This window comes from Ambystoma mexicanum, chromosome 3p (assembly GCF_040938575.1).
Source record: "Ambystoma mexicanum isolate Mex_15411 chromosome 3p, UKY_AmexF1_1, whole genome shotgun sequence".
Classification (NCBI taxonomy): domain Eukaryota; kingdom Metazoa; phylum Chordata; class Amphibia; order Caudata; family Ambystomatidae; genus Ambystoma; species Ambystoma mexicanum.
In genome coordinates, this window is record NC_090925.1 from 687,692,064 (window position 1) to 687,710,210 (window position 18,147).

Here is an 18,147-nt window from a genome sequence, read left to right on the forward strand (position 1 = left end):
GGCCGCCCTGGAGCAGGGGGCCCTGACAGAGGTCAACCTTTACAAGATTCTCAGCAACCTTTTTTCACGGGAAAATCAGACCTCGAGTATGGACTCGAGAAACATATTTGATCACCTTTCTGCTGCTTACCTTTCTGAAGAGCTTCCCTCTGACGAGGCTCCGTATTATTAGGATTGCCCGAAGCAGGGTTTGGAACCTTTGCCTATTCCTGTTAAATCAAAAAGGCCCCTACGTTGAATTATTAGTAGGGAATAGGAAACACCAGTTTTTGATTGACACTGGAGCATAGAAGTGCTCCATTGATCATTCTCGGGTTCCAAACATCCCACTGTCAGGGCAAACAAATGTTTCCGTAGGGTTTTCTGGCGTACCAACTGTCTGTCCGGTTTCTGCGCCGGTATCCGTTTCTTTGGGTCCCTTTACAGACCATTGTCCCTTTCTTCTCACTTCGAACTGCGGAGAGAATTTGCTGGGGTTGAATTTGTTAAAGAAATTGAATGCAGTAATTCATTGTTCTTCGGATGGAGTACGGCTAATGGTTTCGCCACAGCAACTTCCTAATTCTCAGTTCTTGATTCGACCTTTACCTCCCGAGTTTAGCATTGTTCCGGAATGTTTGTGGGCGGTGGACGACAATGATGTCGGAGTGTTACATATTGAGCCCGTTAAAATAGTCCTGAAACATGGGGTGAAGCTGCCACGCATTCCACAGTATAAAATATCAGCTGAAGGCGAACGTGCTTTGAAATGCATTGTCTCCGATTTTGTACATCGTGGGGTGATCAAAGAGATTACAGGTAGTTTGTGTAACATTCCGATCTTACCTGTATATAAGAAAGGCGACAATGCAATTCCATACCGGTTTATAATCGATCTTCGTGCTATTAACCGAGTGGTCGCCCCACAATTTCCAATTGTGCCTGATGTGACGACGATATTAACAATGATCCCTGCTACGGCTACGCACTTTCGTGTTGTGGATCTGAAAAACGCCTTCTTTAGTATCCCGATACATAAAGAAAGCAGATATCTGTTTGCGTTCACCTTGGGGGGACGCTCATTTACATTTACAAGGGCACCTCAAGGGTATACTGAAAGTCCTAGTATTTATAGTAGAGCCTTGAAAGAGCAGCTCGACACCCTTGAATTGCCACCTACTTGCACGCTGCTTCAATATGTTGACGATTTACTTTTGGCTGCAGATTCTGAGAATGCCTGTAAGAAGGCACTATACTGTTGCTTGTTCATCTAGCTGAAAATGGTCACAAAGCTTTGCTTAAACAATTTCAATATTGTTGTCAGGAGGTTGCCTATATAGGCTACCTCCTGTCAAAGGAGGGGAGAAGATTGACACCTGAAAGAATAAAACACATTTCTGGCATGTCTGTTCCAAATACGCAGAAGGAAGTCAGGGCCCTGATAGGTATGGCTTCCTACTGTAGGTTGTGTATCCCGAATTTCGCACTAGTGGTAAAACCGATGTTGGCTTTGACGAAGAAGGGCATTTCTCTGCCACTGCCATGGGAATCGGAACATCAACGATCATTTGAGCTTCTCAAAACCACGCTATGTTCGGCACCGGTTCTGGCTACTCCAAGGCCTTTGTGTTGTTTGTGCATGAATGTGATGGATGTGCTTTGGCTGTGTTAACACAGGAACACGGAGGGAAGAATAGGCCGAGCGGCTACTACTCATCCGCCCTTGATCCTGTCGCATGCGCTTTGCCAAGATGTTTGCGCGCTGTTGCTGCTGCTGCCGCGTCTGTAAAACAGAGTGAGGGAATGGTCCTCGGCCATGATTTGATTTTGATGGTGCCTCACTCTGTTGATATCCTATTAAACAAAACCCAAACGCAACACCTCACCTCAGCACGGTTATCAAGGTATGAACTAATTCTGTTTGCCCCTCATATTCAAATTAAGAGGTGTTGTGTTCTCAATCCGGCTGAACTCTTACCTTTCCCGCAAAACACTGTTTGCGGTGACGAAGAATCACATGACTGCCTGTATACCACCGAACAAGAAACGAAGGGCACGATAGATCTCATAGATACTCCTCTGGATAATGCAGAACGGGAGCTGTTTTGCGATGGCTCCTGCTTCAAACTTTCGAATGGTACATCTACAGCTGCTTATGCAGTTACTACATTGAACAAAATTGTCGAAGCTAAGAGAATTTCGCATAACTCCGCGCAGGCCGAAGAGATTATAACATTGACCTGAGCTTGTGAACTTTCCCAAGGGGCGAAGAGTAAATATATATACTGATAGCCAGTACGCATTTGGGGTGGCTCACAACTTCGGAAAACTTTGGTCGGAAAGAGGGTTCCTGACCTCACATGAGACCAAGATTCAGCATGGCCCTTTGATAGTGCAATTACTTTCGGCGCTGTCACTCCCTAAACGGCTAGCGATCATGAAATGTGCAGCACATCGCAAGGTCATAGATGATGTGGGCAAACGGAACGCTTTTGCAGATTTAATAGCCAGACAAACGGACACAGACCTTAGCACGGACATGTATACCCCGAGGGAAATGAGAGATGTTTGCATAATGGATGAAGGTATTGGGTCTGTGCGAGATATTCAGACTGATGCTACGATGGAAGAATCTAGAAAGTGGGCTGAAGGAATGGGCAAACTGGATGACGAAGGGTGTTGGGTGGATACATCCGAAGGGAAATGGTTGCTTCCTGATTCTTATGTATTGGCAATGGTTACGATGGCACACGGTCCTACGCATGTGTGTGCCCAGCAGATCACGAGAATGTTAGAACAGGTCTGGGTGAATGACAAGATTCTGGACACTGCAAAGAGGCATGTCCAGAACTGTATGATCTGCCTACAGCACAATGTGGGTAAGGGGACAGTGACTCCAAGGGGAAGTTTTGGGCCCCCTTCTGTCCCCTTTGAGGTTATACATTTTGATTTTATTGAAATGGAGCGATGTAATAATCTGAAATATGTTCTTGTAATTATTTGTGCCTTTAGTAAATGGGTCGATGCTTTCCCCGTCAAAGATGCTACCGCCATGACCACTGCAAAGATTATGGTAAAAGAATTCTTTCCTCGATTTGGGCTCCCGAGGATAATCTGGTCGGACAATGGTCCTCACTTTATCGCAGCAGTAATTTTACAAATTTGTACACCCCTAGGTATTGAGAAACAATTTCATTCAGCTAGGCATACTCAAAGTGCTGGGTTGGTAGAAAGACACAACATTATTTTAAAGAATAAACTTGCAAAAACATGTGCTGATACCAAACTAAAATGGCCAGATGCTTTGCCTATTGTGTTATTAGCTATGCGTACCACACCTCAGACTAGAATGGGCTTTCTCCATTTGAAGTAGTAATGTGGAGACCTGCTAACATTTGGGGTCTCCCAAAACCTAAAGCCCTGAGGGAGGTGGAAAATGTATTGCTTGTAGACTACTGTAACCAGTTAACTAAACATTTGTATTTCATCTACCACCAGGTGCATGCTGCTTTACCTGTACGGTTCACGGGCCCAGGACACGATATACAGCCTGGAAGTTGGGTCCTCGTGAAGGCCTACGAGAGGTCTTCCTGACTCGCGCCTCGCTGGCGGGAACCCCACCAGGTGTTGTTGGTCGCCAGGACAGCAGTGCGGGTGGCTGGAAAGAAGAACTGGATTCACGCGACGCACGTCAAGAAACTTCCTCACCCGACGCCACACGCTACAGCAGAAGCAGAACCCCTCGCTGATGCTACAGTCTCTGATCCTGGAGTAGCAAACAGCGCTGCAAGTGCGTCGGAGAATTTCTCTGAGCCCGTGGAGCTTGGGGAACAGTCCATTTCGTCTCCGCACTCTCTTGATAAATCACTTCCGGAAAATTCTGTTTCAAGCTCTGCGACTTCCGTTGCCACCGACACGTCGCTTCCCTCAGGAAGTGACGACACTTTGCTTCTGGACTACACAAATTTGGGTACGATCAGGTACAATCTTCGACCACGGAAATAGAACTACAGCACGAGTGTCGTGCATCTGGAAAAGGAAGTGATCGGAAAATTGTTTTGTTTTGTTGAACAAAAAGGGATTCTGCTGGCTAGGGTTGGGAAGGACTAAGAAATCACGCGACTGTATTGTCGCCAGCAACGAACATTGGGGCCGTCGATCGAGAAACTACAATGCCTGCCACCTTCACCGCTGCTCCCCGCACTGGACTTTTAGATAAGGGGGTGACCAAATCGAACAATGAACAATGTGCCTGGGCCCCGAAAACATACTGTTGTATTTCAATTATGATTATTGTTATTTTTGCAACTGCTGCTGTAGGACTTTTGTATTTCGAAGAAATCTATCCTTTGAAACCTTTATTACCAACTGAAATCGTACCAACTGTTTTGACTCCCTCTGTGCACCTTCACACTCTGTCCCCTAGAGACTCCCAACATAGACAAAAGTATTATAATAACACTCTGATGATAGTAATGAATGCTACTCATGCCATTTTTAATAAGAGCAATTGTTGGATTTGTACTCATTTACCGCAACATGGGAACAAGGGACTGGGATGGTATATACATCCTTTACCTTTAACGACTTCTTGCTATGCCTCTCTTAGAGCACTATTCTTTGGCCGATGGAATGATAGCATCTCAGGGAACTTTGATGGAACTAATTTAAATGATTTTGAGAAACGTGAATTGACTCCCCTGGGATGCTCGCTTTTCGCAAATAGAAGTAAACCTAACGTCGCTTCTATTAGGCAGTCTGACAAACTATCTCTTCCTTTTCAAACTCTGATTTCCTTTAAAATGGCTCCGATAGGCAATAAGGACGCCGTGCCTCCTTCTTATTCTGTAAATCATAGTCCTAACTCGGTTCCCTTCTGTGTACAGAGAAATGGCACTAGGCCAATGGGAGATTTTGAAACTTGTAAAAATAGTGTAAATTTGACTGGGGAAAACAGGCCTCTGTATGTAGGAGGGCCTGTTTATTTTGTTTGTGGTATTTTAGCATTTCCCTGGTTGCCCAAGGATTGGCAGGGAACCTGTTATTTAGGAATATTGTTACCCGGGGTATTTGTAGCAAGTACGTTAGAGATTTCTAAGGCTCGCCCGCGGCGAGACGACAACGGAGATACCCCTGGACAAGTATTGGGGGACATAGCTAAATCGGTTGTGCCCTTTTGGGGATAGCAAATTCGGAGAACATTAGGGGATTAGCAAGGGTGCTGGAGAGAACGATCAACCGGACCACGGACATACTCTACAATATGACCTTAGAGCAAAAGGCAATAAGATTGGTAGCACTTCAAAATCGGATGGCATTAGATGTCATTTTGGCAGAACGAGGTGGAGTATGCAAATTAGTAGGGTCCGCTTGTTATGTTTTCGTACCAGACTCCTCGCCAACAATTTTTAAAGCAATTCAGAACTTACATACTCTCAGTTCTGAAGTCCATATCCCTGTAGGAGACTGGAGCCTTAGTACTTGGTTTTGGGATTCTTTTGCGATCTTGGGGTTGGAAGGTGCTTTCCGTTATTATGGTTATTTTTGGGATTCTGTTATTTCTTTGTTGTTGTTTTCAATGCCTCCCAAGTATGTGTGGAATGTTAGGGGGGTGTTGTGCTCAAGCAGTGAGCGCAATAGGGCATAAAATATATACCCCAGGTACAGCATCTAAATAATTCATGGTACAAGAGACTTTCATGAACGACCTTATGGCTATAGACATTACAGACAATGATGCGGAATCTATGGATGATAATACATGGAGTTATTTTCAAAAGTATTAGGGATGATGTTTAGCACTTGGCATAGGCCAAAAGGAGGGTCTGTGGAAATCAAAATAATATTGTATCTCCTATCACATTGTTTGAATGTATGTTGGCCTACACCAAGTTGTCTAAAAACATTGTGTCCATAGATTCCGCGGCAAGGTCTTGACCTTAATGATTTGTGTAAATTGCCATCTTTGAATTAGCCGCCATTTTAGGTTCTCTTGTAGTGTGAAAGTCACCCTGAACAACAAAATGGAGGCCGAATGACATTTCGAGTGGGATTCTGGCCGTTGTGACCTCCGCACACGTGAATAAATAATATGTCCGCAGGCCACTTGTTGGGGTCGCGAACTGAGACCTTGTCCTCTCCCTGACCTATGTGTAAATGAACAACTGTATCAGCGAAACTGATCAAAATGCATACATTATGGGATTGACCCCTAGGTTTGGTTCTGAGAATGGTTAACTTGCGAGGGGGTTGGCCAGAGCTGGATAAAAAAGTATAAAAACCCAAGTATCCCGATGTTCGCTCTCTCACACTAACACGGCGAACTACCGTTGATGGTTCGTCCTGTTACTCTGAGGGCCGAATAGCTATCCGTATGTCAATTGACTTTTGGTAATTGTATCTTTGAATAAAGCGCTTTGTATGTCCTTTGTAACCTGTGTTGGTGTGTTTCCTTTGGGGCTCCCGGCCTCATATCAATTTTTCTGTTTCCACACGGGTATCTCTTGTAATAACATGGATTCAATGAATTCCGTAGGGTCACGGCCCTCCATCCCCTCCGGCAGGCCCACGATGCGGATGTTATTGCGACGGGCTCGTCCTTCCGCCTCATCCACTCTGCTCTCCAGGTTGCCCACTCTTTGTATCAGGGCGTGCAAGTCGGCTTCATGGGAGGCGCAATCTGCAGTATTCGGGCCGACTTCCTTCTCAAGGGACTCTGTGCGCTCCGCCAAGGCCCTGACATCCTGTCGGAGCAGGTTAACGTCTTCTTGAACCTCTCTGACCTTGAGGTCCAGCGCTGTTTTTAGTTCGGTGACGGCCAGTTCAAGCTTAGATTCCCAGGCCGCCCTTAGGTCCGCAATCGCCGCCAGGATTTCTTGGTTGGCGCCCGAAGTCATCGTGCCGCTCGCGGCCAGCGCATCCTTGCTCTTGGTGGTGTTCTGGCCCGGGGACGTCCTAGTGAAGTCATCCAGGGTGGGCTGTTTCGCCTTCGGTCGCACCGTCCTATTCGATATGACCCAGGGAATCTGTAGTCTGCTCAAGTGACAAATGTGCGCGCAGTGCGCCTCCTCCGCTGGGTCACCGTGCGGCTCACTTCTTCCTTTGTTCCGGACCCTGGTCAGCCATTTTGTGTCATCCTGCGTCCCCGGTGTCCTTATCTCATCCGCACCGATCTCCGTCGTCGTCACTCCTGCACCATCCAGAAGTTCACCATGCGTAGCCCACACATTCACACACCGGCCTGTGTTTCGTCAGTGGTCAGCGGTCCGTCCTAACGCACTTATTTGCCCGGATCATTCCAGGATCTCGGGAGCTCCTCCAGAACGCGTCCTCCTACATGGCTCTCGTAGCCACGCCCCAAGGTCCAACTCATATATGTGTCAAAATGATTTGTAAACTATTAGAACCTGTCTGGGTTCATGTAAATATTCCAGACTGCTGAGCATTTTTGTCCAAAATTACATGGTATGCCTACAGCATAATATTGGGAAAGGAACACTGACACCAAGGGGTAGTTTAGGCCTCCCTTCTATGCCTTTTTCGATACCAGAGCACAACTTGCTAAAAGATATTGAGAAAGTACTTCTTTCTGACTCTTGTGACCAGTTAACTCAGAACTTGTATTTGATTCATCAACAGGTGCGAGAAGCCCTCCCAGTAAAATCCGAGGGTCCAAGTCATTGTCTCCGACCTGGAGACTGGGTGCTTGTGAAAGCATTCGAAAGATCCTCCTTTCTCGCACCTCGCTGGAGAGGACCACATCAAGTCCTCTTGGCCACACAGACTGCCATCCGACTCACTGACAATAAGAACTGGATCCACGAGACTCATGTGAAGAGACTTCCTTTTCCTTTGACCTACGACACAGAGGGGAACTGGTGACTTTGATGCTCACAACAAGCTTGCTCTAACCAACACCGAGGGTGTCCTGGATACTCTTCCTGAGCCTGTGGTGCCTGGGGAGACTGCTGTGTTGTCAACGGAAACCCTTCCTGAGCCCGTGGTCCTGGAGAGATTGTTGCTCCTTCTGCAAGTTCTTTTTCACCATCGAGCAATCTTGCTTCTGCTCCTCCATTGTCTTCATTGTCTTCAGGAAGCAACAACACTCTGTTCGCAGATCACACCGTACCTGGAGTCTTGAGGTACGATCTGCATCCGAGACACCGGACTTACAGCACGGCATTGACTGTGCCTATGAGAGATCATTTTTGAGCCAGTCCCTTGTCACTCTTCTGCTGAAAAATAAATAAGGGGCGGGGACCGGCAAAGTTACCTTCAATCAAAATAGGCCACATGGTCAGGGGCCAACATCGGATGAACTAAAAGAGCCTAACAGAGAGGCTTCTTAATGGACTGTGAGATACAATCCCCATTTTTAAGAATCATTTGTGCAAAGATGAATAGTGGTCACTCCTTTCAGAACAAATCTAACCATCAAGGGTTATGGTCCCCGAGGACCAAATGTTAGATCATCTCAATATCAATTAGTTTAGTCATCGTGTCTTCATTTGGGTTCTGATATCTTGAAGAAGTGTGTCCGCTAGATAATTTATTACCAATTACAAATATCTATACTGTGTCTCCACCCTTCATGCATCTGCACACTCTTCCTCCTCGAGACTCCCAACATAGACAGGGGTATCATAATAATACTCGATAATTATTACTTAATACTTAATAATAATAGGACGTCTGACCATACCTCACATGCATCCATCCTGTACACACCGTATATATGAGAACTTACTGCCTTTGTTATATTTGTGTATGTCACACTGATTTATGCCACACACTGTATATTCTCTTTTTGCTCTGCCTGTTGTTTCACCTATACAGCACTGTAACCATAGCTGTACCTATCTTTGTATACTGTGTAACCTAAGCTTAACAACCCTCTTATGCTTTCGCGCCGAATACCCTTGGGTCTGGTGTGCAATATAAATCATAAAACAAACTTGCCTAATGATCATGAATGCGACCCATGCGATTCTGAACAGAACGAATTGCTGGGTGTGTTCACACTTGCCACAACATGGGGAAAAGGGGTTGGGCTGGTATATTCATCTTCTTCCTTTAACCACTGCCTGCTATGCCTCAGTTAGAGCACTATTCTTTGGTCGTTGGACGATAGTATTACTGGGAATTTTGATGGAACTAATCTCAATGAATTTGAAAAGCGAGTCTTAACACTTTAAGGATGTTCTCTCTTTGCGAATAGGAGTAAGTCCAATATTGCTTCTATTAGGCCTTCTGATAGACTTTCTAGACCTTTTCAATCATTGAACTCTTTCAAAATGGCTCCTGTAGGCGACCGGGATGCCACGCCTCCCTCTTATACCATCAACCATAGTCCAGAAACTATCCATTCTGCATACAGAGAAAGGGTTCCCAGCCAATGGGTACATTTCAGGGTTATACTACCATTGCAAATTTAACCAATGAGGATAGACCCTTGTATGTAGGAGATCCTCTTTATTTTGTTTGTGGCAATGAGGCTTACCCATGGTTACCTAGAGATTGGCAGGGTACTTGTTGCTTGGGTATTTCATTGCCATGAGTATATGTTGCTACCACCTTTGACGTTTCTAGAGCTCATCCGAGGTGGGATGAGAATGGTGATACACCTTCACAAGTCTTGGGTGATGTAGCAAAATCCATTGTGCCATTCTGGGGTCAAATAATGAATTCTGAGGATACCAGAAGACTAGCAAGAGTACTGGAAAAGACCATCAATAGGACCACTGATATTTTGTACAACATGACGCTATAGCAAATGGCGATTAGGTTAGTAGCCCTTCAAAATAGATTGGTTTTAGACGGCATTCTAGCTGAGCATGGTGGGGTATGCAAAATGGTAGGATCTGCATGGTGTGTTTTTGTACCCGACTCCTCCCCTACCATATTCAAGGCAATTCAAAATCGACATACCTGAGTATTGAAGTGCATGTCCCAGAGGGAAACTAGAATCTTAGTACTTGGTTCTGGGGCTTGTTACGATTATGGGGTTGGAAGATCTTTGCAGTCTTAATGGTGATTCTTGGTATTCTCCTGTTCTGTTGTGTTGTTGTTGTGTGCAATGCTTCCCTGTCATATGTTCCATGATAGGAGGATGTTGTGCACAAGCAGTAGGTACACTAAGACCTAAGATACAAAAGCCTGAAAAAGCAACCAATGCCTTAGTAATGAAGGAAATAACTATTAAAGAGTTAATGGCAATTGATGTTTTTGAATCCAGCAACTCAGATTGTTCTGATTATGATACATGGTCATCGTATGGTCAGAATGTTTGAATTATGCTCTTGGCTTAGGCCAAAAGGAGGGTTTGTTAAACCATATTCGCATAAATACTGCATGATTATAAACATTGGCCTAAGCCATTTCGCATTTGTATTAAAAACCTATGCTTAACTAGATCTAGACAGAATTGACTTCACCACCATTTTGGAAAACATCTGCCATTTTGATTCTGACTCTTGCTCTCTGTTCAGAAATGATTAACCATTTTTTCAGCTGCCAGAGCAGACTGACCTTTGAGCCTATGTCAACACTAGAGCTGCCAAGAGCAGACAATTTGTTCTGTGCAAAGAGACCTTGTAGTCAGAAAGAACTCTCATTCAAAGTGTCATTTATTTATTTATTTATTTTTACATTTGTATAGCGCGCAGGCAGCCCAGGGGCATTTTGGCGCTGTTACTTGCAGAAAGCTTAGTTACATTATGCATAGGTTACATCATTTGGCATTGACATTTAGGTGTAACAGATATTATGCATGGAGGCGTACAAAGGTCAGGTATACATGTGGTCAGTGTAGGTGATAAACGGTAGGGAATCAAGCAAACAGGGTGGTTTTCAAGGTTTTGCGGAAGGTGGTCAGGGAAGGTTCAGCTCGCAGGGCAGTGGGGAGGGCATTCCAGTGTAGAGCCGCAAGGTAGGGGAAGCTAGAACCCCCTGCTCTTGATTTTTTTATCATGGGTACCGTGAGTAGGTTGGTATAGGGGGTCCTGGTTGGTCTTGCGGATATGGCCGGGTGGATCCTTTGTGCAAGATAGGCTGGGGCTGCAGAGTGGATACATTTGTGGGTGAGGGTCAAGGTTTTGAAGATGATCCTCTCTTTTATAGGTAGCCAGTGGGAGGCTCTTCTTGCAGTAGATATATGTTCTCTTTTGGAGATGCCTTGTGCTGCGCGTAAGGCGTTGTTTTGAGTAACTTGCAGTTCCTCAAGGTTTTTTGTGGAGATCCCTAGAAAGAGGACATTACAGTAGTCCAGCCGAGATCCAGTGATAGCCCTAGCTATGTTTGTGCAGGTGTCGCTGGAGAGGTAGGGTCTAACTGCATTGAGGAGTTTGGCCTGATAGGCAGCTGAGGAGGCAATGGCATTCACCTGTCTAGTCATGGACAAATTGGAGTCCAGGAAGACGCCTAGGGTTTTCACTGACTCAGATACTGGAATGGTGATAGAGTCAATGGTGAAGTGGGAGAACTGAGCGTCAAGTTTTTTAAGAGTGTCGGGGGAGCCTACAAGTAGGAGTTCAGTTTTGTCAGAGTTGAGACAGAGGCTGTTGGCGGCCATCCAAGTTTGGATTGCGTTATAGATGGTGTTAAGGGCCTTGGAATCAGTCTCATAGTCACCTGTCAGGGTCACGAGGATCTGCGTGTCGTCCGCGTAATTTGTGTACGAGATCCCCATGGCGTCAAGGATGAGGAAGAGAGGGCGAGTGAATATGTTGTAGAGGGTAGGAGAGAGGCAGGAGCCTTGAGGGACACCACACAGCATAATGGTCATCTTTGTCTACAGACTCATCCTCCCTCAAACAGTGACATACAATGCAAAGTAACTAATGCTGTGAGTTTTGGAAGAAATCCTTTGTGCATTTCTTGGAACAGGACTTATCCTAAAGATCAAGAAACAAGGAAAGAATTACGCAGCTGAATACAACAAAGTGTGCTAGTATACTTAAGGAACCTTGGAGCCACAGTGAACCTCAATTCTAAGTGTTGTCTGCATCAATAGCATCAGCCATATACAAACATCAGAAATTAATTGTAGACAAACTAAAACTATGTGCCTTAGCAATAGACTATTAATTTGGATCAATCTAAGCTGGAGAACCAACATCACCATTGAATCTTCAAGGATTGTACAACATGTCAAAAGTGTATACTAATATTGTTATATTTGTTATGTGAACTGGGCACGGAACCAAAGTTATAACTTATTAGTTTGGAGAAGGGCTGGGTTATGACCAGGACTGTGTATAAATACTGCATGCTTTGTGATGGCCAGTACTCACCCCCCTCACAGTGGTTGCTGGTACACACTGCGAGGCGCTTGGGAGCCAGACAGCTATCTGCTTTGATATTTGAATCTGTACAGAATAAAGTTATATTCATAACTTTGACTTCGTGACTGGCAGATTCAATTTTTGGTGGTACTAAGCCTCGATATTCCTTGCTGATCAATCAGCCTGACTGACGAAGCAGATTGGTGACGTCATGAGAGAGTCAAGCTGATGTGCATAGAAGAGATGCAGAGATGAGAGAATGTGGATATTCTATAAGGCATTAAGAAAGCATCAAAGATAAGCCACATCTTAGGCTCAAGATGAAGAGGCTTATGCTGAAGAAACAATTAAATTATTGAAGTCGATTCATATGTGTACAGATGCAAAGTAACGCAAGCAGACAAAGTTTTCATGAGGCTAGCTTTATAGTAAAATAAATTGCGGCTAGCGCCAACATATGGATACATAGGAATGAGTAAAGAATGGATTGTCCCATTATGAACTATAATCGGAGCTGAGTTAAAGGAGAAAGGCCATCTTTTCCACGAATGGCGCAGTTAGAAAACAAATGGTTTACAAGCAAATTTCAGAAAGGCGAGGTTGAACGAGCCAAGAAGCCAAGGTGTATTCTACTGGGAAGAACAGAAATTCGTTACAATCTTGTGAAGGAATGTGGAGAGAACAAAGAAGACGTCATAGACTCATTGGAAAATAGTCTTTTAATACACTGAAAGTTCAATTTCGTGGTCTCCAGTCACATGGGGAGAAGTAGTTGGACGAGCATGATGGTCACACCTATGCATGAGGGCAGCGCGCCCCTCTACTCCCCTGTATCTTCCAGAGCAAAAACAAACACTTCCAATGACAAGTTCAAAGGCTCTAATTGACAACCAACCACTGAGGTGATGATGGATGATGTTCTAATTGGTGGGAAGCGGATGTTTAAGACAAACTCACCAGCACCTGACAGTCTGGCCTGCGTATGGCTAGCTTTGGCTGAAGGATTCTGACGGAGGTTAGAAGCTACCCAATGATAGAGGATTTCATGATTGGGGTCCTATAGGTAAGTAGCCAATAGGACGCTGTGTATTTAGTGACGTTCATAGTGACCTGTTTTTAGGGAAGGGCTTAGCTGCCCCACCTGATGTTAAGAAACCTATCACCTTTCTCACGCCCATTAGACGAGTATGGAATGTATACTTAGATGTTCCCTTAGACCCTGTCACTCTTTTCAGTAGGTTTTTGTAGTTTGCCACATAGGATGACGTTAGTAATAAGCAGGTTGTATGTCACCTATGACGAGATTTTAGTATAAAGGTGTGCATTTTATGAAGTTCATTTAGAGACCTTACTATGATACGTCTGAACTGGGGGACTTCCAGCTCTTTAGGATGAGTAGCAATACCCTTGAGATGGATGGGGATGAAGATTGTAATCAAACATCAATAATTCAGATGACACAAATAGATTGGCAAAATGTTTGTCTGTTTTAATGTAACTAAGTAAAACAGGTAGTACAACGAACATCAGCAATTGCTCGATACTCAACTCTCAACTCATTTGAGATAAAACATATTTTTTATAGACCAAATGTGTCACTACTGACTTGTAAATCTGCGTCATTACCAACAGCATCCTACGTGGCAAGCTTCTAAAACCTATCTGGAAGAGGTATTGGCTCTAAGTGAACTACTAAGTATAGGTGTAATATCTGTATAGAATAACAGAGAGAAATAATTGGATAGTCAACAACAGGTGGGACATCTAAGCCCTCCGTTCAAAATGGCCACTATGAACATCACTAAATGTATGACGTCCCATTGGCTACACAACTATAGGACCCCCAACTACATGGCTCTCTATAATTGGTTGGCTACTAACCCCCGTCAATAACTTTCCACCTACGTGAGCAGCATGCAGACTGAACAACCAGGTGCGGGTGAGCTTGTCTCGATACCAGCTTCCCATCAATTAAAAAGGATACTCCATCATCACCTCAACATTTCAGTGTCAATTAGAGTCTGAAGTTGGCCTTGAGTTTGTACTGTTCTCTGGGATTTTTTAAGAAGTATGGGTACTGTCTTGCGTAGGTGTGATCTCCTCATGCGTCCAACTTTCTTCCATCACATGACTGGACACCATGAATTGTGCCTTTTTCATGTATTTAACTATGTTTTCCAATAGTCCTCTGACGTCTTTGTTTATACTTGACGTTCTTTAACAGGAGTTTCTGTTCTTTCACATTAATTGTATCGAATGTCAGCCAATTTTAGTTCTGATAAGACTGTTCGGCTCATCCAACTCTGAAACATATTCTATTTAATTCAATTGCTTTTGTAACTATGACATTTGAGGCCTTCCTCGTTGTTCAAGACTGCTCTATGCATAGTGGAACTTTCATTCTTTATTTAATCCATATGTATCTATGAAGTATATATGTATATGTTGGTGCTTGCCGCAATCTATTTACTATAAGCATTTGGCTAGCTTCATGATTGCAGTGCTGCTTGCGTTTCCTTGCATCTCTACACGTTTAAACTAACTAAATATCTTCATCACGTTTGTGGTATAAATTTCTTTATATTGATCCCAAAATGTCACTTATCCTTAGTACCTCTTCATTCTTCATAAATCGTCTGCCTCTCAAGTCTGATTATCTTCTATCCATGGAATCGATTCAGTTTCGTATTACTTCACCATTCGTCCTGGTCATTCAGTTTCTTTGTTTCATCAGGAATCGCATTCAAATGACCATCATCGTGTCTTGGATGTAGGTATGGTTTCCTTAATGGATACTTTACTTCCCATATTCTCTTAGGTATAGGCATTTTTATGGGTACTGCACAGAGTCGTTGCTCTCCTTCTTGCTTTCTGATTGGTGTAGTATATGTAATATAATGTGGTTCACACTTTTCAGGTAATGTAGATGGGGCAGGTGGAGTAGGGGTACTTGTCTCCTCCTCTACACGTCCTATGATGCTCGTTGTATTCCTTGTTTTAGATAATTGATATTAAAACAGTTATCTTTTTACCAACTTTCTGAGTCATTTAATTTATTGATGTTTGAGTAACCTCTGCATCCATATCCCTCTGAAATGTATTGTTGACCCGTCTTAAAGGGCTGGAAGTTCTCCAGTTAAATATGCTTACTCTCATGAGGCAAGCATGGACACTGGCCACCTGCACACGGTACATTGCCTGCTTGCAGCTGGTGCTTTTAAAATTCACTTTGGAAATTAGCAAGGACCTGCACACCTTGATCATTGTTTTTTATTTGATGAGACGAGCATGGAGGCGACCTTCGCCCCTGACATTGCAAAATTATACATGGATAACTTGGAGATAAATTTGATCTGCCATCAAGAGAACCCCTATAGAAGTAACATTATTTCATGGCATCGCTACATCGATGAAATTTTTCTAATTTGGAGAGGATCACGAGAAACTTTGTTAGAATTTACAGATTGGCTGAACCAAACAACACATTAAGTTTACCTTGAACTGTGACAGCGATAAAATGCTGTTTTTGGACTTAGAAATTGTGAAATCGCAAGATTGCTGTTTAGAGACTGTACTTTTTTAAAAGCCTACAGATAAGAACATGCTGCTTGAATATCAGCCCTTCTTCTCCGTTCCTACCTTTGCCCCATCTCTCCCTTTTGATCTCCATCTGGCTCTCAGTCATCAGACACAAGATGGAACACTGATATCTCACGTGGAATCCATAAAAGACAAAAGTCATCTATCTCCCTACTCATCTTACACAACCCTGCCATCTCTACCCAATCTCTTTTTCCAATGGGATTCTTACTCCATCCCCTAAAGATTGCATTTCGGGGGTCCCTTTGATAGCGCCCTTGCATTCCATGCATTCATCACCACCACTATAACCCCATCTTGCCACTGCCTCTTGAGCAAAAGGAGAATCATACACGTCTCACACTTCACACCACAAAAACCTTAATACCGGCAGTGGTGCTCAGTTGCCTTGACAACTGTTTCGGTCTACTTCTTGCCCTCCCTCAGCTTCACCATCTCAACAAATTTCTGAATTTGTCCAGTTGCGTTTACTTAAACTTCCTGTGCTTCTCTCCTTCCTGAGGTCACTGACTCCAAGCCGTGCGCTCTTGTGCAGCACTGTTCCTCTCTAAATTCCTAACAGCTTTAAATATCCCTGCTATTGATTCCTCCTGTCTGCCAACAATTTAACCTGCGTCTCTCCTACTTTTACTCTTTGCTCTAGTGCCACACTAAATCTCTCTGTCGCCCCCATCCCCCAGCTCCCCTTGCTTCCACTCTTTTGCCCTCATTGCCCCTTCGCTGGAACGCTCTTCACTTGGCAATCCAAAACAACTCTGAAATTCCACCCTATCTCCCTTGAAGGACACCGCCCACCCACTATGTCCCCAAGACTGCTCTTCTGAAAGTATCCCCTGTCCCTACTGTGCATTTGACCTCTATAGACGTATGAACACATGTATTTTTGCCCTTACATTTTATCGCTAAGCAACAAAATACATTATATTAATATTCACAGTAATGCCCAAAGCTGTGTAAAATATATATATATTTTTTTTTTTTAATTTTTTTTTATTATTGGTTTAGTTGTAATACAACTTTTTCAATTATTATGCATAATAATAATGTTGATATAGTGTCCAAAGAGATTTCATGCTTACACATATATTAGTGTATTATGATGTCATCTTTGATGTCCTGGGTGTTAGTCTTAGCAGTGCACAGTGGTGACTCGAGTTATGGTTGCTTAGCTTACCATAACTGGTGAATTTCTTCGGGTTTTTGGTTTTACTTGTAACCATAACGCCCCTTTAACAACGTTTTTCATTGGATTTCATAGGTTTTTATTAGTGCAACTTTACCATGACGTCACTTTAACAACGTTTTTTCTGTGAATTTTATAGGTTTTTATTAGTGCAATTTAACGATAACGTCCCTTCAACAACATTTTTTCATGAATTTCATGGGTTTTTACTAGTGCATGCCATTTTCCTAGAACTTCCTAATATCTTACTTACTCCAATATAGCAACGCTTTTGTCCAATTTTAAAAGTTTCACCATAAAACTATGCCATTTCCCACCTTCTAGCATAATTTTTAACACTTCTATACACTTTTTGCAACTTTTTTCACAGTTTTTGTGTCCATCGACATCTGTGAATGTCTGATGTCATTGTGGACCTTCAGACAATGCCACGTGACCATGCGCTCGTGCACGGCATGATGACGTGTCCACGAATGTATGTGCACTTCGCGATCGGTCCCGTGCTTCGAGGACAGTTCGGAACTGCATTTTCTACTGATCTAGGACATTTAAATAAAAATTGTACCCTTGTACAGCTCCTACACCTATACTTACTCATTATCCATTAACAATCTAGTACAAAGCACATACTTGGAAGAATATTAGCAAAACTGCTATTCATCTTAAAAATAACATCAGCTATTGCCATCTCTCCTCCCCAAGAGCCACCACCACCACTAGCTGGAGGACCTACACAACAGTACTTCCAAAGACAATGAAGAGGACCAAGAACATGAGGTAGAGGAAGCGCCTACCTCTATCACCCAGATAGAATCATGGGTATGGCATTTCTTTATCACTGTTGGGAATGTACTTAAAGTTAAAGTAAATTGCAACTTTGTACTCAGTTGCCGACTACCTAGACAGTACTCCTACGGGACCACCTGCATGCACCGCCACACCAAATCCAAACACTGCCATGCTCTCAGAAAGGTTACTCCTTTCTGGGTGACATCAGATGTTGGTAATTCTTCCTTTCTTAGCAAGTAATAGGCTGCTTTCCTCAACCTCATCTTCCTCAACAAATACTGTAACCGCACAGCCTACTTCTGTGGGAAACACAAT